We start from the raw sequence: 27,571 nt of genomic DNA, 5'->3' as shown, positions 1-27,571 counted from the left end.
CTGGAAGTGAGCATGTGTGACTCTTGGCATGAACTGTGCTGTGTGACTACATAGGTCCCGATATACGGTGCACATAAAACTACAGGACGTTAACAAAGGTAACATAGGTTGACATTGTTACAGGTACTGGTTAATTAATAAAGGAAAGACAAATTATGAAACCTTGGCTTGGCCACATAAGTTTAATAATAATTGTAGCCACGCACGTGACCTGCTTACTATCTTCGTTTTACTCCCCGTGCAGCGTGGCAAATAATAAGCATATCATTGATGGTGTAATCCGTTAACTTTGTGGTGCGTTTTACTTGATGACAACATTGAACTCACACGATACAAAAATTAGATAAAAAGGCATTTATAGTTCTCAGTAGTTTGCTTGGTGACAAAGCTTTGCTTACCTTATTCACTAGGGTGTTGCCATCTGTTCAGAGAACGTGGCCACCAGTTTACAAGTTAGAAGAGAGCCTAACAGATTATAGTGTCTCTCTCATGAAACAAAGGAACGAGATGACAATGTAATTTTCTGCAGTTGGAATCTAGCCTCCAACTGTTGCTGGTGAAGTCCCACCCTGCCTATGAGTCCACCTTCATGTTTCGACAGAAATGTCTTTCAAGTTTATTCGGATTTTCCCTGGCCCTTTCTCAGGGGGACGCTGATAGCTTTTCTGGCTAACTCACTGTGATGCAAGAAGACTGGATCTAGTCTTTTCCATCCCACTGAGGATGCAGCAGGACCAGGACTCGTGGGAGCAGAGCAGACATAGGGGCCAGGATGGCTTCGGAGCTTAGGTAAAGAGTTAAGGTTGGTGAAGGGTTAAGGTTGCATGAGCTTCAATTCAAGAACATTCCTCTTTCTTATTTCCATTTCTTCCCCCTCTCTAATTCAGACTCTGGTTCGTTTACTGGGAGACTTCCTTAACTCTGTCTGCAAGCTCTGACATTTCAATTTGACAAGTATTCTCAAAGCAGGTGGCAAGCACTGAGAGCACCCTAATGAAAAGGGTATGGTCCTGGCCCTCAGCAAACTGATGGTGGATTTGGAAAACCGTACTTATGTATAGTTTTCGCTGTACATGATAAGTGGTAAGATAGAGGATCATGTAGGAATACAGACATTTCATCCTATCTCAATTTCCCATAAGACACTGCTTCTTTCATTGGGATGGATCTTGTCAATGGCATATCCAAGAGTCATCACTGTACTTCCTCCTTGCTAATGGAATCTTAATTTTGTTTGGACCAAGGTGACAAATGATCGCTATGGACTGAATGTTCGTGTCCCACCTAAATTCATACGTCAGTGTTTAAATTCCCAATGTGATGGGTGGAGTCTTTGGAGGTAATTAGATTAGGTCATGAGGGTGGAGCCCTCATAAATTGAATTACTGACCTTATAAGAAGAGACACAGGAGAGGTGATTGCTGTCTGCTCTCCATTATGGGAGGACACAGCAAAATGAACACTGTCCGTAAACTAGGAAGAGGGTTCTCACCAGTCACTGGATTGGCTGGTGCCTTGATTTTGGACTCCCAGCCTCCCGAACTGTGAGAAATAAATTCCCTTTGTTTAAGCCCCCTCAGTCTATGGTATTTTGTTATAGCAGCCTGATGGCAAATGATGACTGGCGTAGGCCAATGATGACAATTGCATTTTCCTCTGCAATGCAAAGATGTGGCCATATGGCCCAATTTTATCCAAGGGGTAGTCTGCTAAAGGGCTTTGTCAAAGCATTTGCTTTCACACAAAAGCGAATGGGACAGGGAGTGTTCCTGATGAACAATGTTCTCCTTTCATGCTGGGGATGCTCCGGTGAGGACACGATGGAGCCATAGAAGCAATCTTAGGACTGTGAGATATCAAGAATAAATGTGGAAATTCAACATGCTATGAATGAAGAAACAAAAGAATGGAAAGATTCTGGGTCCCTGATGACACTCTTAAACCTCTGAGCAGACTTGGAATCTTCCCATTCAGATTTCTTGTTAATTGTACCATAAAATTGCCTGCTTTCCAACCCAATGTTACCTTTTTTTTGGTTTCTTTGCAGCCCAAAGTACTCCAAACATAGTCTTGTAATCCTCTTGCTAATAAACCTTAGTGACGTTGTGTTGCCCAGCAGACACTGAGTGAGTCAGCCACTTCATTATTTTTCATGGCTTCCTAGTGAGGATCTGCAAACCACGCCCTGGGGGCCCACTGCCTCATTTTGGATGGCCTGTGAGTTAACAATGGTTTTTACATTTGTAAACGATTGAAATGAAAAATCAAAACAAGAATAATATTTTGTGATATGTGAAAATGATATCAAATTCAAATGTCAGCATCCGTAAGTAAAGTTTTGTGGGAATTCAGCCATGCTCATTTATTTACATGTTGTCCACGGCTGCTTTCATTCAGAGGTATTTGAGAGAAAACAGATGGGCTGCGAAGTCTAAAATATTTGCTCTCTGGCCTTTTACGGAAGAAATCTGCAGACCCGTGCTCTACTAAATGAATCCCCACTCAAGTCAGCATGGTCAGACTGTATTTTAGGGATGTCACTCTCTCTCCACTCCATGCCATTGGCCATTTGGATTCCTCCACTGAAATTGCCCTTTCTCTATTCTCTCTGAAAACTTCATATTCATTTATTGCTATATTGAGTTGATAAAAACACTTTTACAAATACTAGTTTATTTGATTCTTACAAACAATTCTTTGAGATGATAAAGCAGGGATTATTACGATCTTATGGAAAGGAAACAGATGTCGGGGGGGATGTCCAATGTCAAGGATTTGGGAGCCAGATTGACATAAGTTGGATGTTAAAAACTCCACCCAGTAGCTGTGTGACTTCAAGTAAGTCACTTAATTTTTCCAAGCCTCAGATTTTCATCTATCAAATGTGGATAAGATACTTAACTCACTCAATATAAAACTATTACGTGACTGGCACAGGTTCCCAGAAGTGGAAAGAGCTAAGACTGGAAGTTGGAATCTGGTTGATAATCTTAAACCATGTACAAATTCACAGTTGGCTCTGAGGAAGGTAAATGCCTCCTCGAAGATGATGAGGAATACACCTTAGAATTTCCATTTCTTAGACTGGAACTGATAAAACGGTTAAGAAGCTACTCGCTTGCCCGGAAAAATAGCACCTTACGAAACAGAGAGAAAGGGAGAGAGGAAAGAGAATACGGTGTTCTCTTTCAACCAAAGTATACGTGCCTCACATAAATCAATCAGTGGTCCTTAGTGGTTTTCCAAAATGGTGTGCATACAAAACCCTCCAAGGCTTCCAACATTCCTTCTTCTGTGGTTGTTCTAGTTAAAAAAATACAGCAACATAAAAGAGCTCACTCTTCCACTGAACTCCTTGGCCCTGAGACCTCTTTCTTCTTGCCTAAACTACTTCTCTGTCTGCCGCTGGGTGTCTTCTAGCTCCTACAGCATATTTTGAAATTGCATATTTCAATCACCAATACGAGCTAACTGCAGCTGAGTAATGAGTGTCTGGAAGGTTTGCACAAGGTTATTAAAAGTTTCTTAATCTGCCACCAACTTCTCTTTTAATATTGTTTGTGGATTTCCTAAAGCACAGGAATAAATTCCCTTGACCCTCTTACTCATTAACTTGGAGAGTATGGCAGAAAATCAAAGGTACAAGGCTGTTAGGGTATTTGGTCCCTTTTAATAACCTCATGACTGTAGCATTGAGAAGATAAGGCTATCATGGCTGTTGATCAAAAAGGCAAGAAAAGGCAATGAGAGCAACAGACACATCATTATGCAAATAGTGGTTTTAAAACCATTGGCTCTCAATTCATTTTCCTAATAGTATCCTTTAATTAGGGGGCATTTTAAGAAAAAAAAAATAAGATAGAGAAACGGCAGCTTTGGAATGTCTTTGTACTAGGAAACTTTGGGCCGACAACTTATTAGGGGTAACAAGGGATAGATTCATCTTAAAGGGGCATGTGCGTAACAAGCACAGAGCTTTTACTTAGATTGTTGCTACTAGGGGAGGAAAATAGGAAGAGGTGAGTTTTAAGGCAGAAGAATAGGGTTCATTTCTACTACTTGTAAGCTGTGAGTACCTGAACAGGTCATTTCATCTCCTTGGGATCCCATTTCCTCATTTGTAAATGAAAAACAACACCAAAATTAAAAATAGTCGCCACCTTTCCTTGAATACCAATCATACGCTTTAATTCAATCATTTCAATAAGACTAAGCGACTATCCCCATCGTAGACCCATTGTACACACATTGTACAGCGACACTGGGACAGCTCCACTGTGGTGTCCAAGTTTATATGGCCAGTAAGTGCTGGGGTCCAGACAACAACTCCTGGGTCTGTCCAACAGAGCAGTGGGGAAGAGTCTAGTGAGAAAACCAACAGACAAAAAAGAACAACAACACAAAGGGTGCCTTCTCAAACCCAAATTGCCAGCCCATAGCTCCTTTCTCAGAAGCACCCTCCAGAGAATTTTGCCTAGAACCTTCAAAGAGAAGGCGGTTAAACAGTACATTCTAAACACATTCACATTTTGGGGAGTGCAAGAAGGGAGGCCTGTGTGTTCTTTTAAATGTGTAAGTAATAAAGAATAAATAGAACATGTCCTTTTGGTTTGTTTAGTTTTCAAATCATTCCAGCGCAATTTGCAGTAAAAACTGCTTTCATTTTTATGTGATCAAAGCTGGTGCATGATCCAATCAGGTCAACAACTCTACAAGCCAGAACAATGCAAACATGCCTAAGCTCCCTGTTTACTAAAGATGTCCGCAGCAGATAATAATGTGCCTGTCCCAGGATATTTAAATAAAAATAAATACAAACTGAGGAAACCCGCTGGAGGAGGACTCTGAGGCAGTCACGCATCTGAAAGACGTAATTGTCATTTACTGCCCTCCTTGTGGTCAATTAAGATGGAGAGAAGTAGTTGGAATTCCTTCTTCCCTTTCTCCTTCCTTCTTCTGGAATTTCTCTTCCTTCCAGCCCCCCCCGCCCCCCCCCCCCCCCCCCTCGCAAGGGCAGTTTACTGCTGAGGAACCTAATTTTCTTTGAGTCACGGAGGCCTTTTGTGGCCCCGGGAGAAAACTCCTGCATAGTAACAAAATGCTCCGGCTTCTCACGTGTCCATTTGGGCGTCAGCAGGGCAAGAGGACTCAGCCAAAAGGTTAAGCAGGCCACCAAGAGCTCAGCTGTGAGCGTTTCATTCCTTATTCACACCAAATCCAGCGGTCGCTGCCCTGGAACAAGGATAATGGCGGCAGTGTGTGTGCCAGCCAAGTGCAAACAATGCTGCCCTGTCAAGAATAAAAGTAAAAGTGGACTTTTGGGAGACTGTATTATTTGGAATTTTTAATCCAACGCTTGCAAGCCATCGCATTTTTGTCTTCTCACGCGTCCCTTTCAAAAACATTTTAATTCATAGACAGCCTGCCATCGCAGAAGGTTTAGACCTAAAAAGGCATGAATTGATGGGGGGGTGTGGGGCAAGCTGAGGGCAAGATACAGGCTGGCACCTCCCCCCCCCTCCCCCCGCCCCAGGTGGAATCTGTGTGATGTTCCTTGGACACTCCTGGCTACTCAAGGACAAAGGAAAGGGGTTTAAGTGCTTGCCATGGTAACATGGGAAACTAAGGTAAATGAGAAATTGAAGCCCTTACTGACAAGTCCTTGAGACCGAGAGTGACCTCCCTCTAGGAGCTCAGCTGCCTGTATGCCGCTTGGCTAGGGGCAAAAGAGAACCTTAGCTTAACATGATCCCAAGCTCGAGGATCCTTTAAGTCTACTTCCTTTATCTCAACCACCCGAGATATATGCTGGCAATCATGCTCCAAGCTTATGGCCCCCCGATATGCATCTGAGGTGTCTCATGATTGAGGTTTTATTAAATGGTAATAAGTGGCATTTCCCTAGCAACAGCTAGCCCCTCAAGGTCCTGGAAACCTTGCTTCCAAAATTCCTTAGAGACTTACTCTATCCCTGACCCCCTCCCAACCTGAGGGTATATAATGAGTTACCCATCCCAACCCCATGCAGCTCTTCCTGCCATGGGTCCTGTCCCCATGCTTTAATAAAATCACCTTTTTGCACCGAAGATGTCTTCAGGAATTCTTTCTCAGCTGTTGGCTCCAGGCCCCCAAACCCCCCCATTACCCCAAAACTTCATTGTGAATGATTGCTTAGAGACAATGGATGTAAAAGGCCAGAATAATGCCTAGCACATAGCAGGTCCTCAATCAAAGATATCATTACATTATTTTTAATGTTTTTATCATTTTATGTTGTTTTATCATTTACATTTTTTTTTCAACGTTTATTTATTTTTGGGACAGAGAGAGACAGAGCATGAACGGGGAGGGGCAGAGAGAGAGGGAGACACAGAATCGGAAACAGGCTCCAGCCTCCGAGCCATCAGCCCAGAGCCTGATGCGGGGCTCGAACTCACGGACCATGAGATCGTGACCTGGCTGAAGTCGGACGCTTAACCGACTGCGCCACCCAGGCGCCCCTATCATTTACATTTTTGAAGGAGAGAGAGACAGAGTGTGGACGGGGAGGGGCAGAGAGAGAGGAAGACACAGAATCCAAAGCAGACTCCAGGCTCTGAGCGGTCAGCACAGAGCCTGACATGGGGCTCAAACACACAAACCGTGAGATCATGACCTGAGCCGAAGTTGGATGCTTAATCAACTGAGCCACTCAGGCGCCCCAATGATATCATTATGCTTTAATCACCCTCTTCTATTTGCAGTGGAGGAAACAGACTGAGAGAGGTAAATAATTGACTAATGTTAGAGACTGGTAATGGCAAAAGCCATCCCGGTCTGTGTCTTTCGTGCAGGCATCATATCTTCTGCTTTATTTTTACCTGTCAATATTTTATGGTAAAATTGTTCTCGGTAGATGCCAGAAAAGGATCACTTTATTAATGAATTTCCTGGGAAAAATGAATAAGAAGCCTACCACTGATTCCCATTTGTGATCAGTATAAAACCTTGCTATAAAGGTACTCACCAGTGAGTACTCTTGAGAAATAGGAGAGAACAATTGTTAGGGTCCCAGGGTCTGGAGTCTGATCTGCTTGTCAAGACTGCCACTTACTTACTGCTAGCTTTGCAACTTCTTCTAAATTGTTGAACCTCTCTCTGTCCCTGATTCATTCCTCCTCTGTAAAGTAGAAAAATCAAGATTCTATTACAGGATTGGTGAGTGCATTAAATGAGATAATACAAAAAACACTTAGCATAGTATCTGAAATGTGGCAAAGTGCTAATCAATGTAGGTGCTAATAACAGGAGTTTTGTTGTTATTTTAGTTATTATTGTAGAATAGCATTTGGTGGGGTTTTTTCAGGGTTTGGTCAGATAAATGCCAAGAAACAGTGTGTTTCACCTATAACCTGGTTCATGGCATCATTCTACCCATGGCTGTCAGAGTGTTCTAGCGACTAGTAGGGAAATATGTTCAAATGTGACCAAAGCAGTTGAATGAATGAAATTAAGGGAAATCAAGAGTATGTAATTTGCCATTATTATAAAATATACTTTTATATATGTATATATATAACATTTGTATAAATATGAATATATGTGAAATTTATATATATAAATATGTGATATTTATTCAAATGGTTATAATGTAAAAATGCAAAGACAATGGGCAGAATGTATGCCTCCAGATTTAGGAGGAGTTATCATATTTAGGGACATTGAGACGGTGAGTCCACAACTGGTGTCGCTGTTACTTAAGACTCTTTATATTGTAAAGTTGTTTTTTAAAGGTAGTAAGGTGGAACTTAGTGGTTCATGTAAGTGAGGAATCCAAGATTTAGGCACAATTTCATCTCCATGATCAAATGATAGCATGAGGTTCTAGATTCTTTCTAGTTCACAGTTGGTTGTATTCTGTATGTTGGTTTCTACTTCATGCATCCTGTTTACGGCAGCTTAGGCTAACAAACTCATAGCCCCAAGTCCAGCAGGAATAAAATGTGTCTATTTCCTGTTTCTTCTAGCAAAATCCTGGCATTGGTTTGGCTCTGACTGGGACACATGCCTATTGCCGATCTGTTCACTGGTCAGTACTGAGGCCTAAGGGCATCAAGGTACTCACGGACCATATTTCATGCCTGTCCCTGGAGTCAGGTATGGCATTGGACCACATGGACCAGGAGTGGAAGAAAGATTGTCCCCCAAGGACAAAGTAGGTTCTGTCTTGAAAGGATGTATTTTGGATAAACAGAAATAACACTTGTCCATTCTAGCATCCAAGTTGGGGACAGACATATTAGTGGGCATATCCCAAATGGGTACCATGTTTTCTCTCCATTCATAGTCATTCTTCCATCTATCAATAAATGAACTCTTCAATTTCCCTGCCTCTGTAGGACTTAATCTTCCCAACTGTCACACCTTTGACATCTACTTCTTCAACCATCATCATTTCTACTGTTTTTTTTTTTTTTTTTTTTTTTTTTTTTTTAAGCAGAGCTGGTATAAGGAGGGAGAAGCCATAGCTAGTCAGTAAACCCAGCTGGCCATTAAGCATCTATATCTCATGCTGTCTTCACTATATACAATGTTGGAGCTTGAGGGAGTCCCCCAAATGGTAATCTTTCCTACCCAAGTTTAGAATGGACTGAGAGAGAGATTCAGGACTCAAGCAGAGGGATATTAAAATCTCTCCCCCCACCCCCCCACCCCTCCCCGCCCCAACTGACTTTAGGGAATGTAGATATATGGGTTTGCTATTACTCCCCAGACTTCAGGTACTACACTGTTGGTGGCAGATCCTGCCCCACTAATTGTATCCCATGAAATAGTGCAAACAGATGGAAATGTGTGTTCTTTGTAAGCACAAAGAGAAGGGGGAAATAAAGGGCATGGGACTGGTTTAAGAATCCTCAACAACTTCTACTTCACATGACTCTTTCTCATCCTAGATCAGGGTTTATCATATTGACACCACTGACATTTTGGGTCAGATAATTCTTTGTTGTAAGGGGCTGTCCTGTGCACCATAAGATGTTTAGGAGCATCCCTGGTCTCTACCCGCTAGATGCCTGTTGCATCCCTCCTACCCCACCGGTGACAAATGTCTCTAGACACTGCCAAGGCCAAATCACCTCTGGTGGAGAATCACCACTCTAGAGTAAAAGAGAAAGGCCAAGGAATGTTATTCTATTAGGACTTCTAGGTGGAAAAAAAACCCAAAATGTCAGGGGTGGGAGTGCACACAGTAATTTCACGAAATGAGTAAAGCAAAGCAAACAAATATTCCTTGTTTCTTTGTGCAAAAATTATCCTTACCAAAAAACCAACCCTTGGTACTGACCTGGAAGTGAAGAAATACAAGAAAGTGTTAAGCAAATATTTATTGAGCACACTTGCTGTATGTCTAGTGCTCTTAACAGGTCTCAGGTTTGTAGTGGTTTAAAAAAAAGAAGAGAGAGAGAAGGAGGAAGGAAAGGGGAGGAAGGGAGGAAAGGAGGAAGGAGAGGAGAGGAGAGGAGAGGAGAGGAGAGGAAAGAAAAAGGAAAAAGAAAAGGAATAATGGGCTCTTGTGCACAACTAGGAGTTTTAAGAAAACAATTAAGTGCAATATTGATTTGGCAGTGACATAAGTAAATGAGGTAAACAAGACCATCATAAATTCTATATGGAAACGAGCAAATTAGATTCGTGAAACTGATCAGAAAAACGTGCCAGCCACTGTCAAAATTACTAACTGAGCAAGATCTAAACTTCAAGGTTTGAAATAGTGATTTGATATGAAGATATATCCAAGAAATGTGTGACTCTCAAAAGAATGCCTGTATTAATATTTCTGAATTCACAAACTGGGAGATTCCAAAGGTCTCAGTCTGTATCCCTCATGAATGTCAAGTGTCTACTCTAATTACATATAATTACCACTGCATCTTCATTAATTTATTATTTAGGTCTGCAACACTGCTGGTATTTCTTCTTCACCTTTACTCATGTTGCTTTTTAATCAGGTTTCAAAGCATTTCACAAGATCACGTCACATTAAAACCCAATAAAACTAGTATCAGGGACAAGTCTAGGATAAAACCATTATATTTTCTCTTTAATTTACAAACTCCTAGCACTCCGTTTTCCAGATCTTCTCACTATTTGGGATGCGTACTGTAGAGTAGGTAAAAATAATAATTACACCTCATTTTTCAATGAGGTATTAACTTTTCAAAGTGCTTTTGTATCTATTTGAGCCTCGAGACACCCGGGGAAGGGTATCATCAACTTTATTTTGTATACGAAAACACTGAAGCTCAGAGAGGTCTAAGCTTTGCTGAAGTGGTCACACAGCCAGCAAATGGCTCGTAACGCCCAAGGCCTGCTGCTTGTATCCATCATCCTTCCAGCGAGCAATTGTAAAAGAACCTCAACCACTTTTGGTCTACCATATTTTTTTTTTTTTTTTTTAATTTTTTTTTTTCAACGTTTATTTATTTTTGGGACAGAGAGAGACAGAGCATGAACGGGGGAGGGTCAGAGAGAGAGGGAGACACAGAATCGGAAACTGGCTCCAGGCTCCGAGCCATCAGCCCAGAGCCTGACGTGGGGCTCGAATTCCCGGACCGTGAGATCGTGACCTGGCTGAAGTCGGACGCTTAACCGACTGCGCCACCCAGGCGCCCCTGGTCTACCATATTTAAGCTCTGTGGCAAACCTGGATCATCCGTGCTTTAGAGCTTTGCCTAAGGGCTGTATGGTGAAGACAGTGGTAAGGGGGTAATGGGTGAAATGGGGGGTATCTCAAGAGAGCTGGTTGGAAGGAAACATTTTACGGGTATGCATTCATGCATTTAATGATTCACTCAATAAATATTTACTGAGCATGCCCCCTGCATCAGCAACTTTCTAGGTATCTCAAAAACACAACACAATCTTCAGTCTCTTTGTAAACAGCAGAAAATAATCTCTGCCTGTAATCTAAGGGTATGATAGTCAGAAGTAGGTGACTCACTTTGCAGCTCATGAAATCAGTAAGTCTCACAAGGCATATACTTCAGGAGACTAACAGTATGTGCACGCAGCATAGTGTAGAACTATACTGCTGATTGTATACTGGTTGGTTGTCTCAGCCACACTCAAATCCTAGAGCAGTAGTGACTGTCCAAAGTATCACAACCGACTCTATGCAACGGTGTCATGTTTGCCAAAAAAATATTTAACATACCAGTGAAGCAATTGGGAAGCAAATTTGGCAATACGTATCAAAGACCTTAAAACTCTACGAACTTTTCCATTTGTTTTATTTTGTTTTAACTTCTGGGAACTTAACCTCAAAAAAAAGAAAACACCCAATTCCAAATATTGCAAAATCTATTTGCATATGATGTTAAATTCTTAATTATTTATTATAATGAAAGATCTTACAACCTACCTATCTGACAATAATGGGATGGTTAAACCACTGTTTTCCAAAGTGTGCTCTAGGGAACACCAATGTTGTGCAATGCTCCATGGTGAAAACCGTTTGATGTTTAATTAAGTTGGAGAGATGAGCACACTAAGCTCCCCTCCTAGAGCCTCACAGAACATAGTAGTATACAGGAGATGTTATAAGGTAACATCTTTAACCTTTTCCAACGAGGTGTATTCCAATCTGTTTATTTCTAGATCCCAGTTTTTTTTAAATACATATAATAATGTGGACTTAATGCCAGGTTAAATAAATTATAATCCATTCTCAAATAACATGCAGCTATTTAATTTTATTTTTTAAAGCACAGTATATGAGAATGATGAAAATATAATTTTATGGAGAAAAGACAGGACAGAAAATTTGTATATATATAAAATTTGTATAAATATAAATATATATAAAGAAGTATATATATATAAATATGTAATATTTATATGAATGGTTATAATGTAAAAATCAAAGAAGAATTAAAGAACAGAAAGGCAAAAGGCCACACACCAACATTTTTAAGGTGGTCATGAGGTTATGTCTTAGGTACTTTTTGGTTCTCATTTTGCCTCCTGTCCAAATTTTTCATAATGTGGTTATATCAGTTTTATGATAACAAATTTCTTTTAGACTCTGAAATAAAGGAAAATATGCAGCGGCAATAAATACCTTAGTCAAGCTCAAAAACACACTTTGATGAAGTTAATAACTTCCAGTATGTATGGATAATCAGCAAGTCAGTAGACTACAATTTAAATACCCATAGAGGTATGATACATAACTTTGCAAATCCCTGAATTATCGGCTGATTTCAACACATGAAATTTAGTATGACAGGTACATAAAGCATTGTCTATGTGTTCTAAGTTGAGCTGAAGAGTAGCGCTTTATTCACTCCTGCCTAGGAGCTATATCCCAAGTGTTCATTCTATTACCTCTTCTCTCGCCCTCACCCCCTTCTTGATCCATTTCTCCTCCACTTCTTACAGAATCAACAAGCATGTGTAACCAAATGCCCACAGCACGGAGTTTCCATTAGGATCCACTTGAGTGTAGTTATCCAGTTCCTTGGAAATGTGCAGTCTTTGTTTTAACTTTGCACATGCTAGGTACTTATAATAGAAAGAGACAGGAACCAAGATGTTTGCTTTTTCTAGTGAGAGAAAATAAAACAAGAAGACAATCCAAAGGAAGCCATAGTGAGATCACCAGTAGATAAACATTTCACAAGAGAAATGATAACCACTATTATGAGAAGCAAATGTAGCCTTTTTTTTTTCTTGGCCATAGAACTTTAAAACAGTCTCTGAAAACATCCCGTTATCCCTCAGCTAGCAGACACACATCTTCCAATATTTGACAAATACCATCTTGAATCTTTTTTAGTGCAGGTGGTTCTAACTATGTCATGCTGTTACTCTCTTCCCAGTTAAAGTCGCATGTCTTTTTCAAATTCCTTCTGCACAGCAGAAGAGAACCTTAGCAGATGGATTAGGGTAAAGGAAATGGTACATAATGAATCACATTTGAAACCTCAGCATGCAGATCAATATATAAATATATATATAGTCCTCCTCCTCTCTGCTTTCAGCGAATTTGAGTGTTTCACAGACTCAAGAGGACAGAATCCTGCTTTGTGCTAAGAAGGCTCACAGCAGCTGCATCTCTCTCCTTTAGACCGACTTCTTTATCCCCCACCCCACCCTGCCATTGTGCCAGAGATGCAGAAGTATTGCCCTAGACAGCCTTCTGAGCATTTGCAGATACCTATGCCAGAATTATCATTTGCTGGAACTCCAGGGAAACATTTCCAACGATGAATTTGCTGGACACCGAATGTATTGCCCTCAAATTCATATGCTGAAACCTAATCCCCCGTGTGATGGTGTTGGGAAGCGGGGCCTTTGGGAGGTCAGGGGGTTTAATGGTGGAACCCTCATGAATGGGATTAGTGCCTTTATAAAAAAAGACTCCAGAAACCCCTCACCCCTTCTGCCATGTGAGGACATGGCAAAACGATGGCCAGCTGTGAACAAGGAACCGGTTCCTACCAGCACCTGCTCTTGGACTTCCAGGCCCTAGAGCCATGAGAAATAAATCTCTGTTGTTTGTAAGTCACCTTGACATTTTGTCACAGCACGTATGTCACATATAGTATTTTGTTCTAGAAGCCTGAGTAGACTAAGACAGTCTTATTTTCCCATTTTCACAAAAGAGTGAGTTAAAGTGACTTGGCCAAAGTTACAGAACATATACCAGCAGTCTCAAACCAAACTCCAGAGTAGTCATTGCTCATTTGACAAAAATGAGTTGCTTTAAAGTACGTTGTTAGGTTTTTTTCACCCTAAAGTTTTACTGTATGTGATTAATGCTTGTTTTTTCTTTCGGTTTAACCTTAAGGTAAGTTAGCTAGAAGCTTTCCTTAATAACATTGCATGGAATAGCATGGAAAGCCAACCTTCAGGCATCTCACCAGCTATGTTCCCAGCATCTTGTTACCTGATTGGAATTTTGACAGATAGGACTTGAACACTAGGTGAGAGCATCATTACCGAGTCTATGTGAAGTCTAATCATGCATTTTAGTGGTAATAGGAGTAACTTTTAGGTGGGAGCAGCTGCTTAATGGGTCAATTTGTAGAATCCCACAGCTTTTGAAGTCAGCCAGTGGACTAGTGTTTGGGAGCGACTGCTATTTGCAAAATACTTTATTCTTAGTCCAACTGAGGAGGAAAATGTATGCATGTCTAGGAAAAAACAAGGGCTATAGTGCATTTTTACTAAGAGAATGAAAGGAATCCCAACAATGGACAATAATTTTGTGATAAGCTGTCTTCAGTTTTTGATTTTTAGGCGTTCCAGTTAAGTGAATCCTGTTACCTTCTCTTCTTAGTATCTTTGCATAGAAGTTTTGTAACTACTGGGACACCTGGGTGGCTCAGCTGGTTAAGTGTCTGGGATTTTGGCTCAGGTCATGATCTCATGGTCTGTGAGTTTGAGCCCCATGTCAGGCTCCTCAAAGAGCCTGCTTGGGATTTTCTCTCTTCTTCTCTCTCTGCCCTTCCCCCATTCTCTCTCTCTCTCTCTCAAAATAAATAAACTTAAAAAAACGTTTTGTAATCACCTAAGGAATTTTGCTATTACTTTTTTCTTCTTTCTTTCTCCTTCCTTCCTTCCTTCCTTCCTTCTTCTTTCCTTCCTTCCTTTCTCCTTCCTTTCTTCCTTCTCCTTCCTTCCTTCCTTCCTTCTTCCTTCCTTCCTTCCTTTATCCTTCCTTTCTTCCTTCTCCTTCCTTCCTTCCTTCCTTCTTCCTTTCTTCCTTTCTCCTTCCTTTCTTCCTTCTCCTTCCTTCCTTCCTTCATTTGGGAACAAATCTTCTTGGAAAGTTCGAGTGTGATTTATATCTAATTATGACACACCAAAAAATTTCCATTATGAGCTACCAAGGGCTTCTTTGAATCAGGAGTGAGGCAGAAACTTGTCAGTTGCATCCCATCAGAAGTTTCCCAACAGGCAATGATGTTGACGATGGTACACATGAGGAAAGTATTCACTGTGACTAATAGTTTTGAAGAAACAATTTTTATGCCATAGTGGATAAAGTTGTGAGAAAGTCTTGACTCCCAGGGTCAATGGTAAAGCCGAAGGTAATTCTTGCTGCATATGGTACCAATAACCAACGAAAAGACTGAAATGTGTCAGGAGGTCAGGTTTTGGGGTCACTATTTAAAGAGCTTTGGGGTGGGGGTGAGGATAAAATAGCCCATTAGAGAAGCTCCACCAATAGGACACGTGCACATTTCAGCCTTGCTCCCACACAACATTTGAATACAAGGCACAAAGACGGACTTAATACTTCTTTTGTGAGTGTGCTAGCAAATAATGCTGAGAAAATCTGAAACAGAAGTGGGTGGGCCCCATATGATTTTATCAGACTTGCAGTCTCTGTTTCTCAGCCAGCGCTCCATTCAATTCCTTCACCCTACATCAGCAAGAGAGTACTTGGTTGATGATATACCCTGGGTTTCCCCCTGGGAGGGTGTTTTCTCCATAGAAAGCAAATCATGATGGCATAGAGAGGATAGGCGCAGGTAGTCCCGTGCCTGATTCTTTCAGAGCCCATTAAACCCAGCCTCTCCTTGTATGTCTGTGTAACTGACTCAGTTTCTCATTTCTATCGCCTTCATCTTGCTTCCTTGTTGAAACCAGATGGGACCATCTTGGCCGATGCCAGTAAACAAAATGCGTGGTAGAGATGGTGAGTCCCAAAGAAAGGCTGAAGACCAGTGAGAGTTTTGACAATTGGTAAACTCTAGTAATTAGGATATATATTTTTCTAATGAACAGGAAAAAAAAATGATTTCTAGGAGTCCTTTTCAGTGTTTTCTGGGGTTAGGAGATGGTGTGGAAGAGAGGTAATGAGGATATGAAAGCCCAGTGACAGGATTGCTGTAACAGTCTGGTCATTCCTGGGGGTAGATTTGTTTAAATTGGACCTCCAGCCCTGGATGGTGATATGTCGGTAAATGGGTAACAACTGGCTCTCTGATTTAAAAAAAAAAAAAAAAGGTTTAAACCTTAAGGTGCTTAAGTTGTAACTAACTCAAGGAGCACAGCAAATACACCAACCAAACACTAGTTAATGGTCCTACTAGGTTGGTTTTTTTTTTTTAATGTTTATTGATTTTTGAGAGAAAGAGAGACAGACCACAAGCGGGGGAGGGGAAGAGAGAGAGGGAGACACAGAATCCGAGGCAGGCTCCAGGCTCCGAGCTGTCAGCACAGAGCCTGATGAGGGGTTCGAACCCACGAACTGCGAGAGCATGACCTGAGCTGAAGTCAGATGCTGAACTGACTGAGCCACCCAAGTGCCCTGCCTCTAGTAGTTTTTATGAGTCTATCAGGACAGTGGTAGGTTCAAGTTCCAGTCGAGGGAGAGGTATAGAACACAAGACTGAGAATGGATTTTGAGGTCAGAAAACAGCTGCAGTGGAATCCTCTGGCCAGGTTACCTAGTGCAATTTTCTCTGACTTCCTAAAGTTTTCTGAGAGCCAAAATAAAATAGTACCTCCTCCCTATGCGAGGAAGAGGCAAAACAGCAGGTCAAGTCCTGGTTTATAGCATTTGTGATTTTCGTGGTGCAAATACTCTCATTATGGCTGATTTCAGGTTACTGACATGACATCGTAGGGGGAATGTGAAGTTGGGGAAAGATGTGCAGCCATGTGTTCTTATATCCTGTCTCCATCATACAAGATACACTAGACACAGATAACCTCAAGGGCATAGAGAACAGTACAATCTGGCAAAATACATCGGAAGTGATGAGTTTTGAGTATTTATTACCTTTTAAAATATATAACTGACTTCATTAAAAGTTTATATGCTTCGATTTTTAATAACGGCTGTGCTTAGCAAACAGTTTTTAAGATTCTTGAACAACTGACAACTGACCTCCATGAGGCTGGAATGGAACCCCGCCTTGCACCTTTTCTGGCTAGATGTGAATTGGCTTTTTTGTGGAGGAACAGGGTGTCAAGGGGAGCATCGCTGGACTTGAATTGTTAAATACAGAGACTAGACTTGTTAGACCCAGCTCACAGGTGTTAATACTTACGCAATTAGCTTTTTCAGTTTCAAAACAACAATCCCAGTAATTCTCTCAGGCCGTCCCCACATCTGGCATCTGCCAAAGCCTACCCAGATGCCAAGAGCCAATAGTTTATGATGGGCTTAGGGATGAGGAAGAAGAAAGGTTACTTGTTAATTATGATTGTGAAGACCACACACACCATGAAAAGAAACATTATGTCCTAACCAGAGGATTTCCAGGTAGCCCAACTTGGAGTTGAGCCAACTCACTCTGCATTTCCTCTGCTCCGTGTAGCTCCAACCAGGGGCTTCCTATTTGCTTTTTTCCTAATCGAAAGCCCATCAATGAAATGTCTTAACAAAAACCCTAGCAACTGTGACGTTCTTGGGACCCAGCAGTTGACAAAGGCATTACAATACTGTGTCGTGCAGGCTGTTAAAGAAATCCAGCCCTGGTGATAATGTGTATATTCATTCTGTGTAAATGATTAAGTTCAAAAAACCATACAATGAATCATGGTAGCAAGGCCAGACTTGCTTTGATTAACTACACTGGTATAATGAAACCCAACAGAGCAATCACTGAAACATTTAGCTCCAAATGTAAATCTTCTCGAACTCTGAAAAAAAAAAAAAAAAAAAAGAAAGAAAGAAAAAAAAAAACATGTTAGGCAAAGAGAGGTGGTGTAGAATACAGCCATGTTTCGAATAATGAAAGTGGAGGCAGTTGCAAAGAAAAGGGGATGTTTAAAAGTTGTTATGCTGTGTTTGGCAAGAATGAGTCATTTTAAAAGTGTCAATCACGATAATCCAACATATTTTTAATCTAAAGGTCAATAGAAGCAGTTTCCAAGGTGGTACAATAGTTATGCCAAATATGAAAGCAAGCAGTTCTGAGATGATTTCAAGTGTTAATACTGTACCATCATGTGTCTTGGAGAATTAATCTCAGCTCTAAATTGAAGAGCATGGATTGATCAAGGCAGAGGAATTTTTATTAAAAATCTACTTAAACAGGCAGTGACACAGTCATTCCAACCAAAGTGCTCTGCAGAGTTCTTATAAGTCAGATGTGGCTCAGTGAAGGCGTGTGGTGTCGTCTACGGAGTAGTAGTTATTTTTTCTCCTGGGGGTAGAGATTATCTGCTGGTCCCAGTGTCTACAGAATGAAAACTCTTTCCTTCCAATGGCCTACATGTCATTTTCTCAAAGGCAAGAGAAAGGTATGCCTATGAGACGTGAAGCCAGTGTTCTCTGATGCAGTGGCCAGAAGCATTCAATCCCTGCCTATTTGCCGTTTTGTTCTTGAACAGCTTACAAATGTACCTTAAATGTGCTTGGGTCATGTTGGACGCTTAAGCATTAGAAATATGCCATGAGAGAAAAGTTAAGTTAGGTTCTGTCTTTAAGGTTTATGGGAACACGTGGTCTTCCTTCCAGGGAAAGCAATTGCTACCTCGGCAGGATTGGGCTTTCGTCTTGTGAGTTTCTTATGTACAGGTTAAACATACGAGAAGTTTTATAAGGCTATAGACATTGTGTCAGAGAAAACAATCTATAAGAGGTCTGAGCTATATAAAAACCAGTTGGCATATTCAGTTTCATGACAAAGCTCTTTCCAAAGTTCTTAGACTGCCCAATTCAGTCTATATTATCACAGGGGAACTTGGAACCAACCATTATCGTAGATTATAGTAATAATTCTACATGCGCACGCTGGGACTACAGGAAAGCTCTCCAGGAATTCACGGTAGACTAGCACTAGGATAGTCTCTTGAATCTATTCTCACAAATCTAAGCAAATATTTGTGGTTTTTACTAGTTTATTTATTTGTTTTCAAGGTTTATTTATTTTGAGAGAGAGTGAGAGAGAGCAAGTGAGGGAGGGTCAGAGAGGAAGAGAGAGAATTGACCTGGGGCTCAAACACACTAATCATGAGATCATGACCTGAGCCAAAATCAAGAGTCGGATGCTTAACTGACTGAGCCACCCAGGCGCCCCCAAACATTTGTTTCTGTGACCACATGAATTAAAACCACCTTTGTATTTAAAAATAAACAGCATAGGCATATTTACATATATTTCACTCTTTCTTTTAACCTCTCAAGAGCAAATTTTATGTAATGTGTCAGTTCAACAGGTAGTTGCTGATGGAGCTTTACTTGTGTTTTCAGAATGCTTTTGGTGGTTTGGTCAAATAAAAGAAAAGAAATCGGAGATGAAGGAACCACTCTATCATAATCTGTCTCTTTCCTAGGACCTTCTATGGGAGAAAATGATCACACTGAGAGTATTATAAATGCATTTGGACTTTCTGGTACTTCATGTTACTGCTCTTTCCCTTCACTTCTTTCCTCCCTAGGGTCTTAAGACATATCATTTATCTTCAAAGTGTGGCCTCACGGCCATGATTCCAAGTAGCTGAATGTGTCCATGGTAGAATTCATCTACTACGTTGTACCGTGGACGTGTAGACACACAGTTTATTCTATTGTGTTTTATTTAAAATTTTTTTTCAACTCAAAAGTAACACATGCTAATATTAGAAATATTGGAACAATCAGAAACAAGGAAGAAAATTAAAATGATATATAACCTTCCCTCACAGAGAACACCACTGTTAAAATCTGGGTGTGTAATTTTCTGGTGTCTTAAATATGCACACATTACAAAACAAATGTGGGATCATATTGTACAGTGTATCCATAAAGTCTAGAACATAGGTGAAAAAAGATATCTATGCCAATATCAATACCAACATTATTAGATTTGCTGACATTAGTAAAGATATGTTAATATTAGTCCATACTATTTTATTGCTCTTAAAGATTGGAGATGTCATTGGTGGCATGACATGTGTTTACTTATGTTTCTGTATTTTTACAGACACCCTGTATATGAATGGTATATACTTCTTGACGGTTTTTTTTCCTACATCAACTCGAGTTTCAGTCTTGGCATGACTATAAAAGGTCCTCAAATTGACAATGGCCGTAAATGAAGAAATATTCATACTAGCCATCCCAGAAAGGGAACACTTCACAAATATCCTAGATTGTTTTTTTTTAACTAGCCAATTCACAAACTTTCTGTAGATTTATTTATCCATTTTGGGCTCACTGACCACAGTATAGAAATATACTGGCAAAAATCCAAGGACTTAGAGAGATTTAAAAGCAGCATATTTCCTTAAATCCTTCATCTTTTCCAAACACCACTTATTGTAGAAAATTAGATGGGAGGGGTAAAGAGGTAGGGACAAAAGTGTTAGCCCTGACCTTGGCAGTCTCATAGTCAGACACGCTCACAGAGGAGAGCAAAAGGAAAGAGGCTGTGTAACCAATCCCCACACAGAGGTTCATGTTATATTGACTTTCACAAAACACGGCTGCCCTGTCATGCCAATGAAGTTATTAAAATTAAAATTAATCCCAGGCTCTTCTAAAACAGCTGCAAGACAAGGCCAGCCCGCCTCACCTTCTGAGTAAAGCCTTCATGTTCAGAGTAAAACTTCACGAACTCTGTTCATCAGAGCGCTTACAGACTGAAAGCATATGCGTTTCCAAGCTGTATCTGTCCCAGTGTTTCTCTCTTCTAGATACTTCTCTCTCAAAAAAGCGTTATGATTCTCCGAGAGGCTACAGTCGCAATTACAATCTTTGTGCAGTGTTTCCATTTGGCCTGTGAGCATTGCAAACTGGATATTGGGAAAAACCTTCAGCACGAAATGGATTCAAATGTTCGGCGTTATCCTAATTGTGTGAAGTTTCAATTTTATATAGCATTCCTATCATTGCTGAAGAGAAAGATATGTTTCTATATAAGATGAGCCCACTCCCATCTATTGTTCAGGAGCCCCAAGCCTAAAACAATTAAAGTAGAAGGATCTTGGCTATAAGCTGATTGTCTGAAATGGGGACAAGATACAAACTTGACCCCGGTCCCTCTGGAGTGCTGAAAGAGGGATTTTTAAAAGAGCTTTCTATTTAATTTGCATGGTTTTGGAATAGATATGTTTTTTTTTTTAAATGTTTATTTCTTTTTGAGAGAGAGAGACAGAATGCAAGTGGGGGAGAGGCAGAGAAGGAGGGGGACGGAGGATCCAAAGCAGGCTCTGCACTGACAGCAGAGAGCCTGGTGTGGGGCTCGAACTCACAAACTGTGAGATTATGACCTGAGCCGAAGTCGGACGCTTGACCAACTGAGCCAGCAGGCGTCCCCTAGAGATAATGTTTTGAATTATCTCTCAATTTACATTCTGTGGTGGGCAAGTCCCTCACTACAGCTCAGGAACAAATATACCTTCAGAAAGTAGGGAGGACAGATGTCACTCGGAAAGCTGGAGATCTGAGAGCCAAGAGAGGAATGTGGGCAGTGCACAGACAGGGTCCCACCATGCCTGGCCTTCAGAGCTTTATTGGATGGGCTAACGAGTCTGGTTTGCCCTTGGAGAGGAAGGAGATGCTGGGTCAAAAGTGGGGGGCTTCTTTGCTAGAACAAAGGAATCCTGTATCAGAGGCCAGGGAAGGACAGAGTCAGGGAGAAGAGAGGCATTCTGGAAGACTGGCCAGCTATCATATCTCAAAGAGTCGGAGTCAAAATCTGCAATATTTTGGACCAGATTTTAAACAGTTCTTCTTTCTTCCCCTTCCTCCCCATGAAAGTCATAGCAGCTTCGGGGAGTAAAGGATCTTTCTTTTCTCTGCACATCTGTGTTTAGTATGAATACTCTCACAATTTCAGGACACTTATTTACAAGTGAAGTATGGGGGAGCTTTTCGACTTCCTCCAAAAAGTTTGTCTGCCTTTGTTCTCATTATTCCCAGTACTTAAGATGTCACCCCCTTCTTCCTTCACCTACTGTCTAGCTATTTTTCCTGTTATTAATTGAGCCCCGCCTGTTAAATTAGTTCTGTTTGGGGCCTTTTTTTCTGGCCCACACTCCCCTCAGTCTTTTGAGCATGCAAAATCTCCTTATTTGGATTCTTTTAATGCTTTAAGTTCTGATTAGCATCCAATTTATCCATTAGCATTGGAGGTAGTCATTTGAAGACCTTTCTCCCAGACAGTAGAGTGATCCCCTGACAGGAGGAACCAGGATGCGAATGGCACTTGCCCATCAGCAGAGGGCAGAGGGTCAAGCCTAAAGGACTTTCCCAGTGGACGGGGCAATGAACAAGCCATGAATGTCTGGATGACAGAGAAGTTAAGCATGCTTTCTTCTGGCATATTATATTTGCTAGTGCAAATGACACTCTTCCTCCATCAGAGTTTAGTAGCTACAAAAATGTAGCTTGAGCAATAGCTTTCAAATCAAAGAGGATAAGAACAATCTGACACTTAATCTGTACGGTGCTTCTGACTCTGAACACCTGTCCTATGTTCAAAGGGATAAAGAGGGGGTTACAGAGCACAGTGCATAAAAATCTCTGATATGAGATTTACCTACTGGATCCCCTTATCCATTTTTTAAAAAAGTATTCTTAGACTTCCTATTGCCCAGACCAATGAGAAAAGAAAGGAGGGGGAAAAGGAAAGCAGCAATTGAGCATAAGTCAGGAGGGTTATAGCTCTTAGTTATTCCTCGGGGCAATCCTGACAAGTAAGACTTTTTAAACTTCCTTCAAAAACTGTGTCTTCCTTTGTTCTTCTTCTTGTCCCCATGCCACAGAGAACTAAACAGGATCGGAAAGGTTAAGCAACTGGACGTCACACAGAGCATAAAAAGAGGAACTCAGATCTCCTCACACCCAGTCCAATTTTCTTTCCACTGGACAGAGTTTCCTGAGACTAGCAGCATCATGGTGACTGAGACTTGGTTACACAACCTTTAAATATAAAGTCCTCCTGTCCTCCAACGTTGTGTTGGTAGATACGCGGAGAAACTTCTTCTTCGGGCTGCAAACCCACTGAAGTACCTCAAACAAAAATGAGTTGGTAGAGAGCACTCTGCTTTGCAGAACACATCTCTACAACTTCCTTCTTGCTTTGGTGACAGTTTTCATCTCCAACAATTTCACATGTTGGATCTGCTTACCTGAGTCTGTTGCATAAGTGACCAAAAAAAAAAAAAGTCTCTCTGTTATCCCAAAGACCATAAATTTGGGCTAGTGAAAGCCCTCACTGCAAGGCAGATGGTCTCCGAGGAGATGAGGGTTAGTTTCAGTTCCCCGGAAAAGGAAGGTTTGCACAAGGTTGTATTTTAGGGGGAGGGCTGTCATGGGTGAGAACCCTCTATCCATCAGGGGAACGCGTGGGCGCTCCCACCTCACTGGTTGATCTAAACAGAAACTGCGTTGTGAAGTTGACAGCCTAAACTGAAACACAAGGACAACCAGATTCCCTTTTTAGATTGTTTCAATTTTTGGACAAAAATACACATTTCGCAAGCAGGCTACACTCCTCCCGAGGGGGCATTCACTATTATGAGTCTAACAGAGACATCTACTGGCTGAGTCCTGTGCTTCCAGAACCAGCGTCTGTGGGACCCAGTGAGTGACCAACCCTTCATCTCTGCCAGCTTGTAAATAAACGAAAATGATAATAATGATCATTTCATTTGTTCATACAGAATTACTAACGGGCACACTTGGCGTGTATGCAAAGGTTGAAAAATTCACAGAGACCTGGGTGGCCAGCGTTGGTAAAGACTCAGCCAACCGGATGTCGACTTTAAAATTTTCTAGGGGTGCCTGGGTGGCTCAGTCAGTTAAGCGAACGACTCTTGATTTCATCTCAGGTCATGATCTCACAGTTTGTAAGTTCAAGCCCCACACTGGGCTCCATGGTGGCAGTGTGGAGCCTGCCTGGGATTCTTCTCTCTCTTTCTGCCCCTCCTCACTTGTGCGCGCTCTCTCTCTCTCTCTCTCTCAAAATAAATAAATAAAGAACTTTAAAAATTTATAAATTTCTTTACCACATCTGACCAAGGAATGGTAACGATGCTTCAGTTCCCCTATTAGACAAATAGAATCAGAAGTTCAAATATGAGAGTAGAGCATCATGGACAATTGCTTTTCTGCCTCAGAGGTCTAGCAGAGCACAGGAAAAGAAGGTGTGTGTGTAAAACATGAACTCCAACAACAGAAATCCCGTAATAAATCCTGAAGTGCCTCAGCAGTGATATATTTTCATATTAAGCACCGATTTATGGGCAAATTGAAGATGCTGATGGGTCTGTACTGGGAGAGGAACAGAAACAGTTCCCACTGGCAGAACCCCCACTCCTCCCCCTCCACCCCCATCATGTTGACTTCTGGAGGCTGTGCTCTGTGTCTGCTCCTTCATGGCCTCTGGCGAGATCAGGCTGATACCCGCAATGCTAGGACTGCGCCCCTATTAATCAGCGTGAAGAAGCCTCCTGATCTTTCCTGAGAGGGAAGGATCCTGAATGGGAGGACTAAATATAGGCAAACAAATCCAATAACTAAACCCTCACAGCCAAGACATAGCAAATATAAATCCCACTTGTGTTATTATAATGCCTACCAACCTAATTGAGAACACATTCATTTTAAGCTAAATAAATTACCGCTACAATTATATAACCTTGAGGTCACCTCCTTTAGGAGATGGCCAGCACTTGTATTAACTATTCCACACTTTACTGTAAGTGGCCTCAGCCAATCAATGCCAGATAAATGCTGTTAAAATATGCATTTAATTAACTTAGTCCTTCATTTATTTGCTATTTTAGCCTAGGGATGAAGAAGAACGTGAAGTTAAATTGTGTGTGTGTTCTCAAACAAGACTTCAGAGTGAAGAGTTTTCCCTTCCCAGTCAAAGCACTGTCTTCCTTGTTAATCTGGTCAAGAAAGCATTCCTCAGATGTTAACGGAATACAGTACGTCCATGTAAAGAGTGGGACTTTGCCTGTGTCATTGATAACCCCACACTCAAAGAAGTAACTCCTTGCATTTTCCTTCGAGAGATGGGTTTACCAGATGTCTCGCTTACTGACGCTCTGATCCCTCTTGGACTGTGAGCAGTTATGATAGTATGTTTCTGATCACAGGGATGCAAGGACAATTATATCCCTAACTTAGGGATTCATGTATTGCTTTATTATTTTTCAGTATACAGAGATGTTTTTGGCTGTGTTTTGGAGTATTATGCCCTCTCCCTTGGCCCCGGGTTATGCAGAAAACTCTTAGCAGAATGTACCTAGTAGATAATGTGCTTTTTACCAATCTCTTCTTTTGGTTTTGCTTTTGCTGTTGTAGGCACATTATTATTCACTGAATGTTCGTCTGCTTCCTCCACACAGCCCAGATGTGCTAGTCAAAACCATGTGGCATGGGGCTGTGAACAGCAGTGATGTGTGTTACCTCAGGCTGAGGCACTTAAGAGCTGATGAACAACCTTCTACCTCTCCCTTTCTGTTCCATGATGATCCTGGGGGTTGTGAAATGGCAGAGATTTAAACTGAAAGCCTGACAGTTTGCTGAGTCACTGTAGGGAAGGGAGCTGCTCTGAGAGGTATTCTGACTTCCATTGCATTCTGCATGATGAGCAAGAAAGAAACCTTTGTCTTATTAAACCACTGAGATTTCAAGGTTTGTTTATCACAGCATAATCTAGCCTATGCTGACAAATATAATTGGCTTCTATGGTCATAAACAAATCCATAATCTGTAGTACTAAGTAACCGCTTAAACTGTAGTAATTTGGATCTAATTTGCATGAATATTAATTCTTTGAAACAAGAAAGGAAAATAATGATATTCCACAGACTTTATACCTTCAGAATAAGCCACTTGTTCATTAATTTTTAATGAGAAACATTCATTATTATGAATTCCTTGACAAGACTTTGATTTTTTTTGGTAAATGATGACCATAATTAAGCTCCTCATAATGAACACAGCAATTTTTAAACAGTACAATTTATATAATGTTTCTCCTCTGGGAGGCTCAGTTTTCCTAATAAAAAGCAACAGTGGATATATGGCTAAGTCTTCATAATGCATGAGGGTTTGTAGCCTTTTTTATATCCCTCTCCACTCTCATTCATTCATTCCATCAATACATATCCTTTCTGCACTTTTCTGCAGAACTTCAAGACTGAATTTCAAAATCGGAAACTTTAATAATAAAATGCTGGGTTACTGGCAACATAAGTTTTCCCCCTAAAGGGCTTTCTTGCTGTTATTGGCCTAACGACTTCATTTATCTATATAGTTTGAAATCTTTTTGATTCTGTCATCCGCTTATATGACACACACAAACATATTCGTGTGTACCCTAAAGTAAAGCATTAATTAAAATACTAAAACTATTTTTCAGGAGCATTTGATAGCAGGGGAAGAAAATAGGGATAAAAATCAAAATCCGTTCGCTCCATTAGGAAAGCTCTCATGGGTTACATATGATCCTAGATCACAGCAGAAAAAGTTTGCTAGATGATGCTTGTCTGTACAAAACAACCTTAGTTCCCTACTATGATATTCTGGAAACTATTAACACCACTGCTTTGCTCATCTCATCTTTGTAAAGACAAATAGGAAGAGACAAGTTTAAAGGCTAAGAGGCCCAAATTGGGCAGATCCACTGACATGAACTCAATGTCCCCCTTTTGTCCTACGCCACAGGTCAGATGTCAACTAGCGTTCCAAATCCCAATGCATTTTTGTAAAGTCATTGTTTTCATTCACTGTTTCCTCTAGGTAAAGCTTGGTCCCCTTCAAGGCCTTTTACTTGCTGAATCCTTTATTGCTCTGCACCTTAACATTATAATCCTTCTTCCACCCACCTTACCTTGCATCCTCATGCATATTCCATTTTTTTCCCCAGAGCACTTTTTACTTTCCAAAATACTATATGCTTACTATATTTGCTATCTATTGTCACTACCACACTGGAAGTCCTGAAAGAGCACTGATCTTTTTATACCTCTGATTTATCAGTGTAAAGACTGGCACATTAGAAGGTATTCAGTAAATATTTTCAAGTAAATGAATGAGTTAAGGAATAAATGAAAGGTCCCCTGGTCCAAAAAAAAAAAAAAAAAAAATTCCAAGACTCATTTTCTTGATACCTCTTTTTCCTTCCAAATTCCATTTTGCCTCCAGCTATCTTGTCCCCAGAATTTCATTCATTCTTCAACTGACCTTGTCAGCTTATCAAACATGGCTGACCTGCTCCATAATTCGCAGTTTCTTAAACCCTGATAGGTGTCTTCCTTTGCTGGCCTGATGTCTTTCTGGACAGAGGATCTAGGTAATTTTCTATGTGTATTTCCATGAGCAGCTCTGACCAGAAATGGTGAGGTCTTATTGGATGGATTTTGGTAAACACGGTAAATTTCAAGAGAAATTATTTAACATGTAATTTTACAGTCACTTTGAAAAGATTTTGTTTTGTAAAAATAACACATGCACAGTGTGATTTAGAAAAGGAGAAAATAAAATCACCCATAGTTCTATGAGATAAATGCACAGTTAATAATTTAAATTGCATTATCTATCACTTTTCTTATAACTGAACTGACTGCTTAAGTTAAAACCAGCCAGTTAATTCACAAAAACAGACTTCACGTGATCACATTC

The sequence above is a fragment of the Prionailurus bengalensis genome, chromosome D4, assembly GCF_016509475.1.
Source record: "Prionailurus bengalensis isolate Pbe53 chromosome D4, Fcat_Pben_1.1_paternal_pri, whole genome shotgun sequence".
Taxonomy (NCBI): Eukaryota; Metazoa; Chordata; class Mammalia; order Carnivora; family Felidae; genus Prionailurus; species Prionailurus bengalensis.
The sequence above is the reverse complement of the archived record's forward strand: the minus strand, read 5'-3'. Positions refer to the sequence as shown.